This window comes from Oncorhynchus nerka, linkage group LG6 (assembly GCF_034236695.1).
Source record: "Oncorhynchus nerka isolate Pitt River linkage group LG6, Oner_Uvic_2.0, whole genome shotgun sequence".
In the NCBI taxonomy this organism is placed as follows: domain Eukaryota; kingdom Metazoa; phylum Chordata; class Actinopteri; order Salmoniformes; family Salmonidae; genus Oncorhynchus; species Oncorhynchus nerka.
Window position 1 is genome coordinate 9,586,729 of NC_088401.1, and position 19,539 is coordinate 9,606,267.

The following is a 19,539-nucleotide window of genomic DNA, read 5'->3' on the forward strand; positions in this document are numbered from 1 at the left end:
AAACCCTGGCTTCATGTCCACATCCTGGCTCAACTCTAACCCTAGCTTCATGTCCACATCCTGGTTCAACTCTAACCCTAGCATCATGTCCACATCCTGGTTCAACCCTAACCCTAGCATCATGTCCACATCCTGGTTCAACTCTAACCCTAGCTTCATGTCCACATCCTGGCTCAACCCTAACCCTAGCTTCATGTCCACATCCTGGCTCAACTCAAACCCTGGCTTCATGTCCACATCCTGGCTCAACTCTAACCCTAGCTTCATGTCCACATCCTGGTTCAACTCTAACCCTAGCATCATGTCCACATCCTGGCTCAACCCTAACCCTAGCTTCATGTCCACATCCTGGCTCAACTCTAACCCTGGCATCATGTCCACATCCTGGTTCAACTCTAACCCTGGCTTCATGTCCACATCCTGGCTCAACTCAAACCCTGGCTTCATGTCCACATCCTGGCATGTCTTCATGTCCACATCCTGGTTCAACTCTAACCCTAGCATCATGTCCACATCCTGGTTCAACTCTAACCCTAGCATCATGTCCACATCCTGGCTCAACCCTAACCCTAGCTTCATGTCCACATCCTGGCTCAACTCTAACCCTAGCTTCATGTCCACATCCTGGTTCAACTCTAACCCTGGCTTCATGTCCACATCCTGGTTCAACTCTAAACCTGGCTTCATGTCCACATCCTGGTTCAACTCTAACCCTAGCTTCATGTCCACATCCTGGTTCAACTCTAACCCTGGCTTCATGTCCACATCCTGGCTCAACCCTAACCCTAGCTTGTTGGCCACATCCTGGTTCAACTCTAACCCTGGCTTCATGTCCACATCCTGGTTCAACTCTAACCCTTGCTTCATGTCCACATCCTGGTTCAACTCTAACCCTGGCATCATGTCCACATCCTGGTTCAACTCTAACCCTAGCATCATGTCCACATCCTGGTTCAACTCTAACCCTAGCATCATGTCCACATCCTGGCTCAACCCTAACCCTAGCTTCATGTCCACATCCTGGCTCAACTCTAACCCTAGCTTCATGTCCACATCCTGGCTCAACTCAAACCCTGGCTTCATGTCCACATCCTGGCTCAACTCTAACCCTAGCTTCATGTCCACATCCTGGCTCAACTCTAACCCTAGCTTCATGTCCACATCCTGGCTCAACTCTAACCCTGGCATCATGTCCACATCCTGGCTCAACTCTAACCCTAGCTTCATGTCCACATCCTGGTTCAACCTCTTCAACCACATCCTGGCTCAACTCAAACCCTGGCTTCATGTCCACATCCTGGCTCAACTCTAACCCTAGCTTCATGTCCACATCCTGGTTCAACTCTAACCCTAGCATCATGTCCACATCCTGGTTCAACCCTAACCCTAGCATCATGTCCACATCCTGGCTCAACTCTAACCCTAGCTTCATGTCCACATCCTGCTTCAACTCTAACCCTAGCTTCATGTCCACATCCTGGTTCAACTCTAACCCTAGCTTCATGTCCACATCCTGGTTCAACCCTAACCCTAGCATCATGTCCACATCCTGGTTCATCTCTAACCCTAGCTTCATGTCCACATCCTGGTTCAACCCTAACCCTAACTTCATGTCCACATCCTGGCTCAACCCTAACCCTGGCATCATGTGGAGAGGAAGCCTCTTTTGCTTTCCAGTTAGGCTAATATGTGAGTTTTTAAAATCTTTGATTTATTTTAGAGGCCATAGTAGACGTCAAATGTGGTTTGTTCTTATTCTGCACTGTCATGACGTGGCCCTTTCTGGGTATAGATCGTGGCTTCCCCCTCTCTCTCACTCTCTCCTACAACCAGGTTCTGTTATCTCAGGTCGTAAATTCCTGGCAGAGACTCTCTTCCCATTTTCATGCAGAGAGAGAGAGACCACAGAGTGAACAAAGGATTTCACGTGGCTGAAATCTTAAATCCCCAAAATGGGAAAATGAAATTATATGTCCACTTGTGAGAACGTGTGCAGTGTCTGTGGACACTTAAGGGACAGTTATGTTGAGTGTGTTTCATTTGGTGACCTCACGAGGGACAGGAAACACACACAACGATATCTCCAAATGTGTACATTTCTCAATTATGGTGTTTGCATCTATATATTGTATAAAATGAAAGAGTAAAGATGAAACTATTTGTGAAATTATGTAATGTTACTTTAACCTTTAATTTTGAGAGAATTGTTTTCCCTGTAAAGGTTAACAAGTCAGCGGCCACGCCCCCTTGAGCACAGACATGATCAGGCGTCATTCTACTATTATGAATAAAAGCCCCTCCTAAAATAATCCTCTTCAGACTAAGCAAACCCACAGCGTGAGCTGTGATTGTGAATAGTTATTGGATTCCTAACCATACCACGTGGAGAATTGGCTACACGGCTGGAAATGGTTCAACTCTGAGACTATCGATCCCTACAGAATGAGAGCAATTTTTTGTAATACCTGCTTGGGAAAGGCGTGCCGCTAGCGGGACACATCGATAACATCCGGTGAAATTGCAGAGTGCCAAATTCAAATTAAATTATTATAAATATTTAACTTTCATAAAATCACAAGTGTAACACGTCAAAATAAAGCATAACTTCTTGGTAATCCAGCCGCTGTGTTAGATTTCAAAAACGTTTTAAGACGAAAGCAAACTATACGATTATCTGAGGACAGCGCCCAGCACACAAAACCATACAAACATTTTCCAGCCAAGTAGATTAGTCACGAAAGTCAGAAATAGCAATAACATTAATCACTTACCTTTGATGATCTTCATATGGTTGCACTCACAAGACTCCATGTTACACAATAAATGTTTGTTTTGTTCGATAAAGTCAAATCAAATCAAATTTATTTATATAGCCCTTCGTACATCAGCTGATATCTCAAAGTGCTGTACAGAAACCCAGCCTAAAACCCCAAACAGCAAGCAATGCAGGTGTAAAAGCACGGTGGCTAGGAAAAAGTCCCTCTTTATGTCCAAAAACCTCCATTTTGTTGGCGCGTTTTGTTCAGTAATCAATTGGCTCAACGGCGGTTACAACAGGCAGACGAAAAATCCAAATAGTACCAGTAAAGTTTGTCGAAACATGTCAAACGATGTTTATAGACAATCCTCAGGTTGTTTTTTGTCTAAATAATCAATGATATTTCAAACGGACAATAGCGTCGTCAATATAAAAGAAAAACAAGAAAGGCGGGCTATAGGTCATGCGCACCAAACAGGTCTGGGGACTTTCCACTGTGCACTCATTGAAACTGGTCATTATCCCTCATTTTTCAGAATAAAAGACTGAAACAATGTCTAAAGACTATTCACAGTTAGTGGAAGCCATAGGGAACGCAATCTGGGTCATAACCATTTATATGGTGGATAGGCTTTCAATGGAAAAACACCCATTTCAAAATAATAGCACTTCCTGGATGGATTTTCCTCAGGTTTTCACCTGCCATATCAGTTATGTTATACTCACAGAAATTATTTTAACAGTTTTGGAAACTAAAGAGTGTTTCTATCCAAATCTACCAATTATATGCATATCCTGAGTATCAGGCAGTTTACTTTGGGCACGCTTCTCATCCGGAGGTGACAATACTGCCCCATTTCCCAAACAGCTAGAAATTATGTAAACCTGGGATGCGAATACCGACAACCGCCGAAAAATCGATTCTATGAGAACATTTCTGACTGTTACTCTGAAGTACCCATTCTAACCACGAAAGACTGATCTTCAGGGAAACAGAAAGACTCGTATGAACTCTCCAGCAGACGGACCGGATTCCAACAGAGAAGACAACAATGACATACACCGTAAATATGTACTTTTAATTATTCTCGAATGAGTGGCCGTTCATATGCAAAGAATTAGCATTTCAATGTATATGATTGTAGACTGTAATGAATCCATTTTATCTTTCAGTCCACACCCACTTCCCTTTGTCCACCAAGCCGTCGTTTTAGCCCACTAGGGAAGCTTCCATATCATTGTTAGTAACTGTCGTGTCTTTGGCTATGCCGGATTAAGTGATATGACATGCTATTCTATAAAATAATTTCTCCGTAATTAATATTACCTGATTGAGCTAATCATGTAAATGTGTCGGGCACCACGAAATAATATTTATAGAGCTGTTATCTTCCGAATAAACTCTTAAAGACCTAGTAATATTTTACATCAATAGCAGTCAATATCAATCGTCATCTTAATTCAGTCTCATCTCATACAAAATTGGGTTTCATTGAAATTGATTTGAAATCATTTATTTACTAAATACCTAACTAATCACACAGAATAACACATACACATAATTAAATCATAACTTGATTACAAATTAAAGAAAAGGGGCTGGGTTTGAGTGAAGGAGCGGGAAGACTGAGGAACAAAGGGAAGAAGCTGGGCTATCGTAAATACAGTATCTTATGCACTCTAAATTCCCCTCATTTGGAAAAGGAAAATGCAATAAATATTTACTCTGAGCTTCAGTAGGTTGGTGGTAGATGGAAGGCCGTGTTGCCAAACCAAGTCCTTTGTCCTTTGAAGAATGTCTCTGGTGGTCAATTGGATACGTTGTAGTAACGTCGTTGGGTGATAAGACGGGATACTCTGTCTGTTCCTTCCTAACCCTCGTTTGCATCTGCTGTTGCTAACTCAACGGCTAGAAGATATCACTTCTGTAGTGAATAAGAGTTCAAAGTTCATACCATTCGCAACCAAAGCTCAAGCTGACGTTGGCATTGTTCTGTAGTTATTATCTGAACCATTCTGACATAGGACCGTCGTCCTCACATCATTGGAACAGGAGGTTATATTGTTGTAAAGGGCTTATATAGGAACGGAGAGGAGGGCGTGTTTAAAAAGTTTTATAGCCCATGTCCCTTCACAGGGGCGGGCCACTGATTGAGCAGAGCCCTACCTTATGAAAACCCAAATCTCACATTTTAGAAGCTAAAATCACATTTCATCCCATAACAAATAATTTCATATTCAAACATTTAAATTGAACAACAATTCCATGTGAATCCGATAACTCTGATGTGTAGACTTTCCACTGTAGAGTTTATGTCATCTTATCATTGATGAGAATGTCTCAGATGACAACCGAACTGACATCATATTCATTAAGTACCACCACATATGTTCCATTGGTCGGATTACCAGAATATAGTTAATTTCCCCCCACATTCTGACGTTCCCAGAATCTCTATGTTAACCAAGGGTTTTGCAAATGTAACCTCAGTAGGGTAGAGAGAGGAAAAAGGGTGGAAGAGGTATTTATGACTGTCATAAACCAACCCCCCAGGCCAACGTCATGACATAACTAATAACTACTGTTTGTTTGTTTATGCATTTCTGTGATTATTTAGTTAGTTAGTAAATGAATGATTAAACCAATTGGTGTATGGATGATTCATAGTAAAGGCCGGGTTCGTGCAGATAACCAACAATTTACAACGTTTGGAATGAGACTGATGTGAGGTAAATAATAATGAATTAATAGAAGACTAATTGATCAGATATTAAAATATCTGAAGAGTTATATTCGGAAAAGTATAACTTTGTAATCTGAAGATTTTCCTTCCTGCCCCGACTTCCTAGTTAATTAACTTTATATGATTAGTTTGATCACATAATAATAATTACAGAGAATTGATTTGATAAAATAAGTCCTCACCTTTAATGATGCCAAAGACACCACATCCCTCTCATTCATCAAGTCATTTAACCTAGGACCTTTACCATACAGCTCACTTCCTGAACCCACATAAAGCAAGCCTTGGTCAAAGAAAAGACCAAGGCTTGCTTATCAGGAAGGATGACAGAACTCCCTCCACTTGACAGAAAGCGAAGGATGGCTCATTGAATTAAAGAGGGGGAAACCAGGTCAGTATATTAGAGGTAAAGTATTTGTTTCAATTTTCCTGGAATTCTTTATGGTGATGACTTCTGGCTGGCCAACACCGTAAGAGAAGAGAGCTTAATTAGTTTCTGCTGGAAGTTAATTGGGGGCTTGTAGTAATGTCAATGAGAGCAACATGAAAGGAAAAAGCTGATATTGCAATAAAAACAATCGTCTTGACTCAGGCCAGTTCCCCTCCGCCTTGCCACCAATACAATACACTCATTAACTTAATCTCTTAATCAATGATAATGGACTGATGCGACTTCAGCAGAGACCAGGGCACTCGATTGGACAGGTTTCATCGCGACAGCAGAAACAGAGAGAAAGGGGTTGTGCAAGTTCAGTGTTTTCCTGAAATGACTTAAATAAAACTACATAGAGAGTGAAGTGGCCCAAATCCGGGAATATAATGACTTCTGGGTAATTGTAGTTTGGGAGGACCTTTGGCTACTTTACTCTAAATACATGGGTTATTATTGATATTTTTCAGACAATAAATTAATAATAATATATATTAATTTATTTATATATATATATATATATATATATATATATATATATATTATAGTTTCAACTTCCACCTGACTGTGCTGCTGCTCCAGTTTCAACTGTTCTGCCTTATTATTATTCGACCATGCTGGTCATTTATGAACATTTGAACATCTTGGCCATGTTCTGTTATAATCTCCACCCGGCACAGCCAGAAGAGGACTGGCCACCCAACATAGCCTGGTTCCTCTCTAGGTTTCTTCCTAGGTTTTGGCCTTTCTAGGGAGTTTTTCCTAGCCACCGTGCTTCTACACCTGCATTGCTTGCTGTTTGGGGTTTTAGGCTGGGTTTCTGTACAGCACTTTGAGATATCAGCTGATGTACGAAGGGCTATGTAAATAAATTTGATTTGATTTGATTTGATTATATATATATATATATATATATATATATATATATATATAAACTGTATATGATGGTGAATCAGACAACCAAACTTTCACCCCAGTTTATATATTTTTATATTTCATTGCAATTGTAAAAATAAATAAAAAACATGAACTGGGTGAAAGTCTTTATCTGTGATGGCTGTCTGATTCACCATCATACAGAACATTACCCTGTCAGACTTTCCATTTCCAGAGGCCAGGTAATTGGGTTTTCGTCCCAACTACTGAGTGGTATTTCTCATGATGGATGGCCTTTGTATGTATTCTTTATTTGTCCTATTTTCTACTTTGTATGGCCCAACCACCACTGATTTCTGTACAGCCCAACCGCCACAGCCCAACCGCCACTGATTTCTGTACAGCCCAACCGCCACTGGTTTCTGTACGTCCCAACCCCCACTGGTTTCTTTACAGTCCAACCCCCACTGGTTTCTGTACTGCCCAACCCCCACTGGTTTCTGTACAGCCCAACCCCCACTGGTTTCTGTACGTCCCAACCCCCACTGGTTTCTTTACAGCCCAACCACCACTGGTTTCTGTACGGCCCAACCACCACTGATTTCTGTACGGCCCAACCCCCACTGGTTTCTGTACGGCCCAACCCCCACTGGTTTCTGTACGGCCCAACCACCACTGGTTTCTGTACGGCCCAACCCCCACTGGTTTCTGTACGGCCCAACCACCATTGTTTCTGTACGGGCCCAACCCCCACTGGTTTCTGTACAGCCCAACCCCCACTGGTTTCTGTACGGCCCAACCACCACTGGTTTCTGTACGGCCCAACCACCACTGGTTTTTGTACGGCCCAACCCCCACTGGTTTCTGTACGGCCCAACCACCACTGGTTTCTGTACAGCCCAACCACCACTGGTTTCTGTACGGCCCAACCACCACTGGTTTTTGTACGGCCCAACCCCCACTGGTTTCTGTACGGCCCAACCACCACTGGTTTCTGTACAGCCCAACCACCACTGGTTTCTGTACGGCCCAACCCCCACTGGTTTCTGTACGGCCCAACCACCACTGGTTTCTGTACAGCCCAACCACCACACTATGAGTTAGTAACAACAACATGGCCGAACAGTGAAGTCAGTATTTCACCCAGTCAGATGGTGAATACCTCCGATTTAATCTGGGGGTAATAAAGTGAGAAGTAAGACTTCCTCTGTTTTACTGCCAATTAGTAAGAGGCTCAGAGGTAACTTCTGACATAGCGTACCAGTCAAAAGTTTGGACACACCTACTCATTCAAGGGTTTGTCTTTATTTCTTACATTGTAGAATAATAGTGAAGACATCAAAACTATGAAAAACCACACGTGGAATCAAGTATTAACCAAAAAAGTGTTAAACAAATCAAAATATATTTTATTTTTGAGATTCTTCAAAGTAGCCACACTTTGAAGCCACACTTTGCCTTGATTGCATTTTCTCAACCAACTTCATGAGGTAGTTAAAAGTTAATTTGTGGAATTTCTTTCATTCTTAATGCCTTTAAGTCAATCAGTTGTGTTGTGACAAGGTTGGGGTGGGATACAGAATATAGCTATATTTGGTAAAGTCCTTATTATGGCACGAACAGCTCAAATAAGCAAAGAGAAATGACAGTCCATCATTACTTTAAGATATGAAGGTCAGTCAATCTGGAAAATGTCAAGAACTTTGGAAGTTTCTTCAAGTGCAGTCGCAAAAACCACTATGATGAAACTGGCTCTCATGAAGACTGCCACAGAAAAGGAAGCCCCAGAGTTACCTCTGCCGCAGAGGATAAGTTCATTAGAGTTACCAGCCTCAGAAATTACAGCCCAAATAAATGCTTCACAGAGTTCAAGTAACAGACACATCTCAACATCAACTGTTCAGAGGAGACTGCGTGAATCAGGCCTTGATGGTCAAATTGCTGCAAAGAAACCACTACTAAAGGACACCAATAATAAGAAGAGACTTGCTTGGGCCAAGAAACACGAGCAATGGACATTAGACCAGTGGAAATCTGTCTTTTGGACTAATTTGTCCAAATTTGAGATGTTTGGTTCCAACCACCGTGTCTTTTCGAGACGCAGAGTAGGTGAACGGATGATCTCCGCATGTGTGGTTCCCACCGTGAAGCATGGAGGAGGAGGTGTGATGGTGAGGGGGAGCTTTGATGTTGACACCGTCTCTGATTTATTTACAATTCAAGGCACATTTAACTCTTAGGGCTAGGCCCCTTTTTTCTCCACTTCCTGTCTGAATGACGTCCCCAAAGTAAACTGCTTGTAGCTCAGGCCCTGAAGCCAGGATATGCATAGAATTGGTATAATTTTAAATAAAACACTTTGAAGTTTGTAGAAATGTTAAAATAATGTAGGAGAATATCACAGAATAGATATGGTAGGAGAAAATCCAAAGAAAAACCAACCAGATTTTTTTGTTTGTTGGAGAGACCATCATCTTAGAAATGCAAGAGTCATATAGAGAATTAGCTCCCTTGATGCAATTCCTATGGCTTCCACAGGGTTTTGGCAGTCTATGTTCCAGGTTTCAGTCTTGTAACTTCAAAAACGATTATAAGAAATACCAGTTTTAGCAGAAGGACACAGACTTGGTAATTTGTGTTTGCGCCCCCATGAAGAAATGACGCACCTGCTAAAATCGGTTTCCTATTGAACATTCTTTCTTTCCGTAAGAAATATTATAGTTTGAATACATTTTAGGGTATCTGAGGAGTATATAGAAATGTATTTTGACTTGTTGAAACAAAGTTTAGGGGTACATTTTCGGATTCCTTTCTCTGCAAGTTGAACGGGTGGATTAATCAAATCGATGGCGCCAACTAAACACACTTGTTGGGATGATGAATGAATGGATAATGAAGGATTTTATCCAACAAAACAACACTACATGTTATAGCTGGGACCCTTTGGATGACAAATCAGAGGAAGATTTTCAAAAAGTCAGTGAATATTTAGTCAAAAATATTTTGACATGGGGTGCCGTCCTCAAACAATCACATGGCATGTTTTCGTTGTAATAGCTACTATAAATCGACACTGTAGTTAGAACAAGAATGTAAGCTTTCAGCTGATATAAGATATAAATATAAATATAAATATATATTTACCTAAATATTTAAAATACATAATATTTCTGATTATTTATTTGAATTGCGCGCCCTCCAGTTTCACCGGAAGTTGTCCCGCTAGCAGGACGCCTATCCCTTTAACCAGCATGGCTTCCACATCATTCTGCAGCAATATGCCATCCCATCTGCTTTGTGCTTAGTGGGACTATCATTTGTTTTCAAACAGGACAATGACCCAACACACCTCCAGGCAGGAGGAGGGCTATTTGACCTAGAAGGAGAGTTGGATGGAGTGCTGCATCAGATGGCTTCCACAATCACCTGACCTCAACCCAATTGAGATGGGTTTAGATTAGTTGGACCGCAGAGTGGAGGAAAAGCAGACAACAAGAGCATACGTGGGAACTCCTTCAAGACTGTTGGAAAAGCATTCCAAGTGAAGCTGGTTGAGAGAATGCCAAGAGTGTGCAACGCTGTCATCAAGGCAAAGGGTTGCTACTTTGAAGAATCTAAAATCTAAAATATTTTTTTTGGGTTGCTACATGATTCCATATGTTTTATTGCATTGTTTTGATGTCTTCACTATTATTCTACAATGTAGAAAATAGTAAAAAATAAAAAGCCTTGAATGAGTAGGTGTGTCCAAACTTTTGACTGGTACTGTATGTTCTCTAGCTTAGCTTTCAAAGTGATTCACATGGACTGGGTAAACTCAGCCAACCTACCTGCTTTTTATTGAACCTGGAAATACCCTTGATGTTAGGAACCTATGTTGTCATAGCACAACATGATTGATGGGTATGCATGGTAGCCATATAGCAATTGAACACGTTTTTAGGGGGGATAACTACTTGTGGAAGAACTGAAACTGAGTTGGACTGCTATGTCTCCCCTATATCCTTCTGTTTCCTTTATTGACTTCAGTCCTTTTCCCAGAACAGTCATTCTGTATAAACCTCAAAAGTACTTTCTGTAGAAAAGCCTTCCGATGAACTTTACACCACTTCTCTTCCAAACAATTGTATGCTCTTAAGATTGCCATGAATTACATCATCCATTTCTCAAACGTTGTTTCAACCAGTCAGTAGGTAACATCAGTTCAGTGTCGTGAAGCATCTCTCCATGAGACACAGAAAGACAGTAGGTAAACAGAGACACAGGAATGTGATTTATAAACATGCATTTTTTATAAATCACATTCCTGTGTCTCTCTTTATCTACTATCTCTCTCTGTCTCAAGGAGAGATGCTTCTGTGTTCCACTGACTAGTACAGAATGTTCTGGCAAACATTTCCCCCTAGATCATACAGCCAATCGCTAACCAGCCACAAACCCACGCGGACGTACATTTTAGCCTTCATAGCAGGTGAATTCTGTATCTAATTCCAGTCACACAACTGCTGTCCTCAGCATTGCCACTTCTCCCATGTTTGTGACAATAAAAGTTACATACATATATATATATAATAGCCCAGGGCAGTTTAGTGCTAGTGGGGGTGTTTGATTCTAGGCGGAAAACAGAGAAAGTGCCCATGCAGCTAGAATCTTCCATGGTTTATTCAGCGAGCAGAGCAGAGCAGCTAACTCAAAGCACTGACACACTGTGCAGGGTTTTTGCATTGCCAGATGAAAGGGCAATCATATCTCTGTGGGGATAGTGAGTTTATCAGACCGGGCTCTTGTTGCTGACTTCCTCTCACTGTGTTCAACACTCATCTCCTTGACGGCACGAGGCTGTGAATGTTAAAGACTGGCGGCTTGAGGAAGATAAGCAAAAGTCCGTAAACGAGAATAGCCCTTGGCACGGACGCTTAAAAAGAACGTTAAAACTGAAGTGTGACTGAAAACTTGACCCCTTGTGTCTAGACTTGAGGGGTCGTGAGTAGCCGTTGGTCCCCGTGATCCTTAAAAAAAAAGTTGTTGTTTATATGCCGTATATGATTGAACTATTGATGTGTTGAGTTAAGGGGAATGACCACTTCCTGAAGGCACGTGTATCTAACCCTATCCCCTATAGACAGAGGTATATCTAACCCTATCCCCTATAGACAGAGGTGTATCTAACCCTATCCCCTATAGACAGAGGTGTATCTAACCCTATCCCCTATAGACAGAGGTGTATTTAACCCTATCCCCTATATACAGAGGTGTATCTAACCCTATCCCCTATATACAGAGGTATATCTAACCCTATCCCCTATAGACAGAGGTGTATTTAACCCTATCCCCTATAGACAGAGGTGTATCTAACCCTATCCCCTATAGACAGAGGTGTATCTAACCCTATCCCCTATATACAGAGGTGTATCTAACCCTATCCCCTATATACAGAGGTATATCTAACCCTATCCCCTATAGACAGAGGTGTATCTAACCCTATCCCCTATATACAGAGGTATATCTAACCCTATCCCCTATAGACAGAGGTGTATCTAACCCTATCCCCTATATACAGAGGTGTATCTAACCCTATCCCCTATAGACAGAGGTGTATCTAACCCTGTCCCCTATAGACAGAGGTATATCTAACCCTATCCCCTATAGACAGAGGTGTATCTAACCCTATCCCCTATATACAGAGGTGTATCTAACCCTATCCCCTATATACAGAGGTGTATCTAACCCTATCCCCTATATACAGAGGTGTATCTAACCCTATCCCCTATATACAGAGGTGTATCTAACCCTATCCCCTATAGACAGAGGTATATCTAACCCTATCCCCTATATACAGAGGTATATCTAACCCTATCCCCTATATACAGAGGTATATCTAACCCTATCCCCTATATACAGAGGTATATCTAACCCTATCCCCTATATACAGAGGTATATCTAACCCTATCCCCTATATACAGAGGTATATCTAACCCTATCCCCTATATACAGAGGTATATCTAACCATATCCCCTATATACAGAGGTGTATCTAACCCAATCCCCTATATACAGAGGTATATCTAACCCTACCCCCTATATACAGAGGTGTATCTAACCCTATCCCCTATATACAGAGGTGTATCTAACCCTATCCCCTATATACAGAGGTGTATCTAACCCAATCCCCTATATACAGAGGTATATCTAACCCTATCCCCTATATACAGAGGTGTATCTAACCCTATCCCCTATAGACAGAGGTGTATCTAACCCTATCCCCTATAGACAGAGGTGTATCTAACCCTATCCCCTATAGACAGAGGTGTATCTAACCATATCCCCTATAGACAGAGGTGTATCTAACCCTATCCCCTATAGACAGAGGTGTATCTAACCCAATCCCCTATATACAGAGGTATATCTAACCCTGTCCCCTATATACAGAGGTATATCTAACCCTATCCCCTATAGACAGAGGTGTATCTAACCCTATCCCCTATAGACAGAGGTATATCTAACCCTATCCCCTATATACAGAGGTATATCTAACCCTATCCCCTATATACAGAGGTGTATCTAACCCTATCCCCTATATACAGAGGTGTATCTAACCCTATCCCCTATATACAGAGGTATATCTAACCCTATCCCCTATATACAGAGGTATATCTAACCCTATCCCCTATATACAGAGGTGTATCTAACCCAATCCCCTATAGACAGAGGTATATCTAACCCTATCCCCTATATACAGAGGTATATCTAACCCTATCCCCTATAGACAGAGGTGTATCTAACCCAATCCCCTATATACAGAGGTATATCTAACCCTATCCCCTATAGACAGAGGTATATCTAACCCTATCCCCTATATACAGAGGTATATCTAACCCTATCCCCTATATACAGAGGTGTATCTAACCCTATCCCCTATATACAGAGGTATACCTAACCATATCCCCTATATACAGAGGTATACCTAACCCTATCCCCTATATACAGAGGTGTATCTAACCCTGTCCCCTATATACAGAGGTATATCTAACCCTATCCCCTATATACAGAGGTATACCTAACCATATCCCCTATATACAGAGGTACACCTAACCCTATCCCCTATATACAGAGGTATATCTAACCCTATCCCCTATATACAGAGGTATATCTAACCCTATCCCCTATATACAGAGGTATACCTAACCATATCCCCTATATACAGAGGTATACCTAACCCTATCCCCTATATACAGAGGTATATCTAACCCTATCCCCTATATACAGAGGTGTATCTAACCCTATCCCCTATATACAGAGGTATATCTAACCATATCCCCTATATACAGAGGTGTATCTAACCCTATCCCCTATATACAGAGGTATATCTAACCCAATCCCCTATATACAGAGGTATACCTAACCATATCCCCTATATACAGAGGTGTATCTAACCCAATCCCCTATATACAGAGGTATATCTAACCATATCCCCTATATACAGAGGTGTATCTAACCCTATCCCCTATATACAGAGGTATATCTAACCCTATCCCCTATATACAGAGGTATACCTAACCATATCCCCTATATACATAGGTATATCTAACCCTATCCCCTATATACAGAGGTATACCTAACCATATCCCCTATATACAGAGGTATATCTAACCCTGTCCCCTATATACAGAGGTATATCTAACCCTATCCCCTATATACAGAGGTATATCTAACCCTAGCCCCTATAGACAGAGGTATATCTAACCCTATCCCCTATATACAGAGGTATATCTAACCCTAGCCCCTATATACAGAGGTATATCTAACCCTATCCCCTATATACAGAGGTATATCTAACCCTAGCCCCTATATACAGAGGTATATCTAACCATATCCCCTATATACAGAGGTATATCTAACCCTATCCCCTATATACAGAGGTATATCTAACCCTAGCCCCTATATACAGAGGTATATCTAACCATATCCCCTATATACATAGGTATATCTAACCCTATCCCCTATATACAGAGGTATACCTAACCATATCCCCTATATACAGAGGTATATCTAACCCTGTCCCCTATATACAGAGGTATATCTAACCCTATCCCCTATATACAGAGGTATATCTAACCCTAGCCCCTATAGACAGAGGTATATCTAACCCTATCCCCTATATACAGAGGTATATCTAACCCTAGCCCCTATATACAGAGGTATATCTAACCCTATCCCCTATATACAGAGGTATATCTAACCCTAGCCCCTATATACAGAGGTATATCTAACCATATCCCCTATATACAGAGGTATATCTAACCCTATCCCCTATATACAGAGGTATATCTAACCCTAGCCCCTATATACAGAGGTATATCTAACCCTATCCCCTATATACAGAGGTATATCTAACCCTGTCCCCTATATACAGAGGTATACCTAACCCTATCCCCTATATACAGAGGTATATCTAACCCTAGCCCCTATATACAGAGGTATATCTAACCCTATCCCCTATATACAGAGGTATACCTAACCATATCCCCTATATACAGAGGTATATCTAACCCTATCCCCTACCCTAGGCAGAATAATATTTATGGAGAGAGAGTGGGAGGATAACTCTGGTATGCATAAGGCAGACCTACCTCCACCTCGCCATGGGCGAAACAACCTCTGTGTGTCCCAGAAGTGATCGTTATTGCTGGGTAAGAGTCACCAGGAGATCAGCTTTCCGTTTCCATAAATGCTCCTTTGTGGCAAATCACAACTGAGTAGGCTAGATGGAAAAATGACTGATTGGTTGCCAAAGAACTTGCAAATGAATGGTATGTTTTCTCTTTGTGGCAAATCAAGGACATGTTCGATCATTTGCTCGTGGATATGAACCTCATCAGTCTGTAGTGATATAGACCTATTCAGTCTGTAGTGATGTAGACCTGTTCAGTCTGTAGTGATATAGACATGTTCAGTCTGTAGTGATATAGACCTATTCAGTCTGTAGTGATGTAGACCTGTTCAGTCTGTAGTGATATAGACCTGTTCAGTCTGTAGTGATGTAGACCTATTCAGTCTGTAGTGATGTAGACCTGTTCAGTCTGTAGTGATGTAGACCTGTTCAGTCTGTAGTGATATAGACCTGTTCAGTCTGTAGTGATATAGACCTATTCAGTCTGTAGTGATGTAGACCTATTCAGTCTGTAGTGATGTAGACCTGTTCAGTCTGTAGTGATATAGACCTATTCAGTCTGTAGTGATGTAGACCTGTTCAGTCTGTAGTGATATAGACCTGTTCAGTCTGTAGTGATGTAGACCTGTTCAGTCTGTAGTGATATAGACATATTCAGTCTGTAGTGATGTAGACCTATTCAGTCTGTAGTGATGTAGACCTGTTCAGTCTGTAGTGATATAGACCTGTTCAGTCTGTAGTGATGTAGACCTATTCAGTCTGTAGTGATGTAGACCTGTTCAGTCTGTAGTGATATAGACCTGTTCAGTCTGTAGTGATATAGACCTATTCAGTCTGTAGTGATGTAGACCTATTCAGTCTGTAGTGATGTAGACCTGTTCAGTCTGTAGTGATATAGACCTATTCAGTCTGTAGTGATGTAGACCTGTTCAGTCTGTAGTGATATAGACCTATTCAGTCTGTAGTGATGTAGACCTGTTCAGTCTGTAGTGATATAGACCTATTCAGTCTGTAGTGATGTAGACCTATTCAGTCTGTAGTGATGTAGACCTGTTCAGTCTGTAGTGATATAGACCTGTTCAGTCTGTAGTGATGTAGACCTATTCAGTCTGTAGTGATGTAGACCTATTCAGTCTGTAGTGATGTAGACCTATTCAGTCTGTAGTGATGTAGACCTGTTCAGTCTGTAGTGATATAGACCTGTTCAGTCTGTAGTGATGTAGACCTGTTCAGTCTGTAGTGATATAGACCTGTTCAGGCTGTAGTGATATAGACCTGTTCAGTCTGTAGTGATATAGACCTGTTCAGTCTGTAGTGATATAGACCTGTTCAGTCTGTAGTGATATAGACCTGTTCAGGCTGTAGTGATATAGACCTGTTCAGGCTGTAGTGATATAGACCTGTTCAGTCTGTAGTGATATAGACCTGTTCAGGCTGTAGTGATGTAGACCTGTTCAGGCTGTAGTGATATAGGACTAGCCGGCAGTGTTCACAGAGACCTGTGTGTGTGTGTCTGTTTGTGTCTGTGTCTGTGTGTGTGTGTGTGTGTGTGTGTGTGTGTGTGTGTGTCTGTGTGTGTTTGTCTGTTTGTGTCTGTGTGTGTGTGTGTGTGTGTGTGTGTGTGTGTGTGTGTGTGTGTGTGTGTGTGTGTGTGTGTGTGTCTGTGTGTGTGTGTGTGTGTGTGTCTGTGTGTGTGTTTGTGTGTGTGTAACCGCGTCCGTCCCCATGCATGCGTAATTTGATTGGTGGATTCAAATAAAGTGTTTCTGTGTGTGTGTGTGTATAAATGAATGCGTATGTGCGTGTGCACGTGCGTAAGCCTGTTACCATGGCGCTACAGCCAGTCCAATGAGGTCCCTCCGATTTTTTCCCCCTCTGACCAATCCCAGAGGAGAATGAAAAATCCAAACACAAAGAGAGAATACAGAGATGAAAAAACTGCTGCCTTATAAAACAGGACACATTCCGTGTTTCATGGGTGTACAGTGTCGTACTGTGTATAAACACCTGGACAGTGTCGTACTGTGTATAAACACCTGGACAGTGTCGTACTGTGTATAAACACCTGGACAGTGTCGTACTGTGTATAAACACCTGGACAGTGTCGTACTGTGTATAAACACCTGGACAGTGTCGTACTGTGTATACACACCTGGACAGTGTCGTACTGTGTATACACACCTGGACAGTGTCGTACTGTGTATACACACCTGGACAGTGTTGTACTGTGTATACACACCTGGACAGTGTTGTACTGTGTCTACACACCTGAACAGTGTCGTACTGTGTATAAACACCTGGACAGTGTCGTACTGTGTATACACACCTGGACAGTGTCGTACTGTGTATACACACCTGGACAGTGTTGTACTGTGTATACACACCTGGACAGTGTTGTACTGTGTCTACACACCTGAACAGTGTTGTACTGTGTATAAACACCTGGACAGTGTTGTACTGTGTATACACACCTGGACAGTGTTGTACTGTGTATAAACACCTGGACAGTGTTGTACTGTGTATACACACCTGGACAGTGTTGTACTGTGTATACACACCTGGACAGTGTTGTACTGTGTCTACACACCTGAACAGTGTTGTACTGTGTATACACACCTGGACAGTGTTGTACTGTGTATAAACACCTGGACAGTGTCGTACTGTGTATACACACCTGGACAGTGTTGTACTGTGTATACACACCTGGACAGTGTTGTACTGTGTCTACACACCTGAACAGTGTTGTACTGTGTATACACACCTGGACAGTGTTGTACTGTGTATAAACACCTGGACAGTGTTGTACTGTGTATAAACACCTGGACAGTGTTGTACTGTGTCTACACACCTGAACAGTGTTGTACTGTGTATACACACCTGGACAGTGTTGTACTGTGTATACACACATGGACAGTGTTGTAATGTGTATACACACCTGGACAGTGTTATACTGTGTATACACACCTGGACAGTTTCCTCCACATTTTGTTGTGTTACAGCCTGAATTTGTGGGAAAAAAAACAAATGGATTAAATTGAGATTTTGTTTTGTCACTGGCCTACACACAATACCCCATAATGTCAAAGTGGAATTATGTTTTTTGAAATGTTTACAAATGAATTAAAAATGAAAAGCTGGAATGTCTTAAATCGATCAGTAATTCAACCCCTTTGTTATGGCAAGCCTTAATAAATATACACAATTATATACACTGCTCAAAAAAATAAAGGGAACACTAAAATAACACATCCTAGATCTGAATGAATGAAATATTGTTATTAAATACTTTTTTCTTTACATAGTTGAATGTGCTGACAACAAAATCACACAAACATTATCAATGGAAATCAAATTTATCAACCCATGGAGGTCTGGATTTGGAGTCACACTCAAAATGAAAGTGGAAAACCACACTACAGGCTGATCCAACTTTGATGTAATGTCCTTAAAACAAGTCATAATGAGGCGCAGTAGTGTGTGTGGCCTCCACGTGCCTGTATGACCTCCCTACAACGCCTGGGCATGCTCCTGATGAGGTGGCGGATGGTCTCCTGAGGGATCTCCAACCAGACCTGGACTAAAGCATCCGCCAACTCCTGGACAGTCTGTGGTGCAACGTGGCGTTGGTGGATTTTTTATTTTAAAAATTTTTACCTTTATTTAACCAGGCAAGTCAGTTAAGAACACATTCTTATTTTCAATGACGGCCTGGGAACAGTGGGTTAACTGCCTGTTCAGGGGCAGAACGACAGATTTGTACCTTGTCAGCTCGGGGGTTTGAACTTGCAACCTTCCGGTTACTAGTCCAACGCTCTAACCACTAGGCTACGCTGCCGCCCCAGCGGAGGATGGAGCGAGACAGGATGTCCCAGATGTGCTCAATTGGATTCAGGTCTGGGGAACGGGCGTGCCAGTCCATAGCATCAATGCCTTCCTCTTGCAGGAACTGCTGACACACTTCAGCCACATGAGGTCTAGCATTGTCTTGCATTAGGAAGAACCCAGGGCCAACCGCACCAGCATATGGTCTCACAAGGGGTCTGAGGATCTCATCTCGGTAC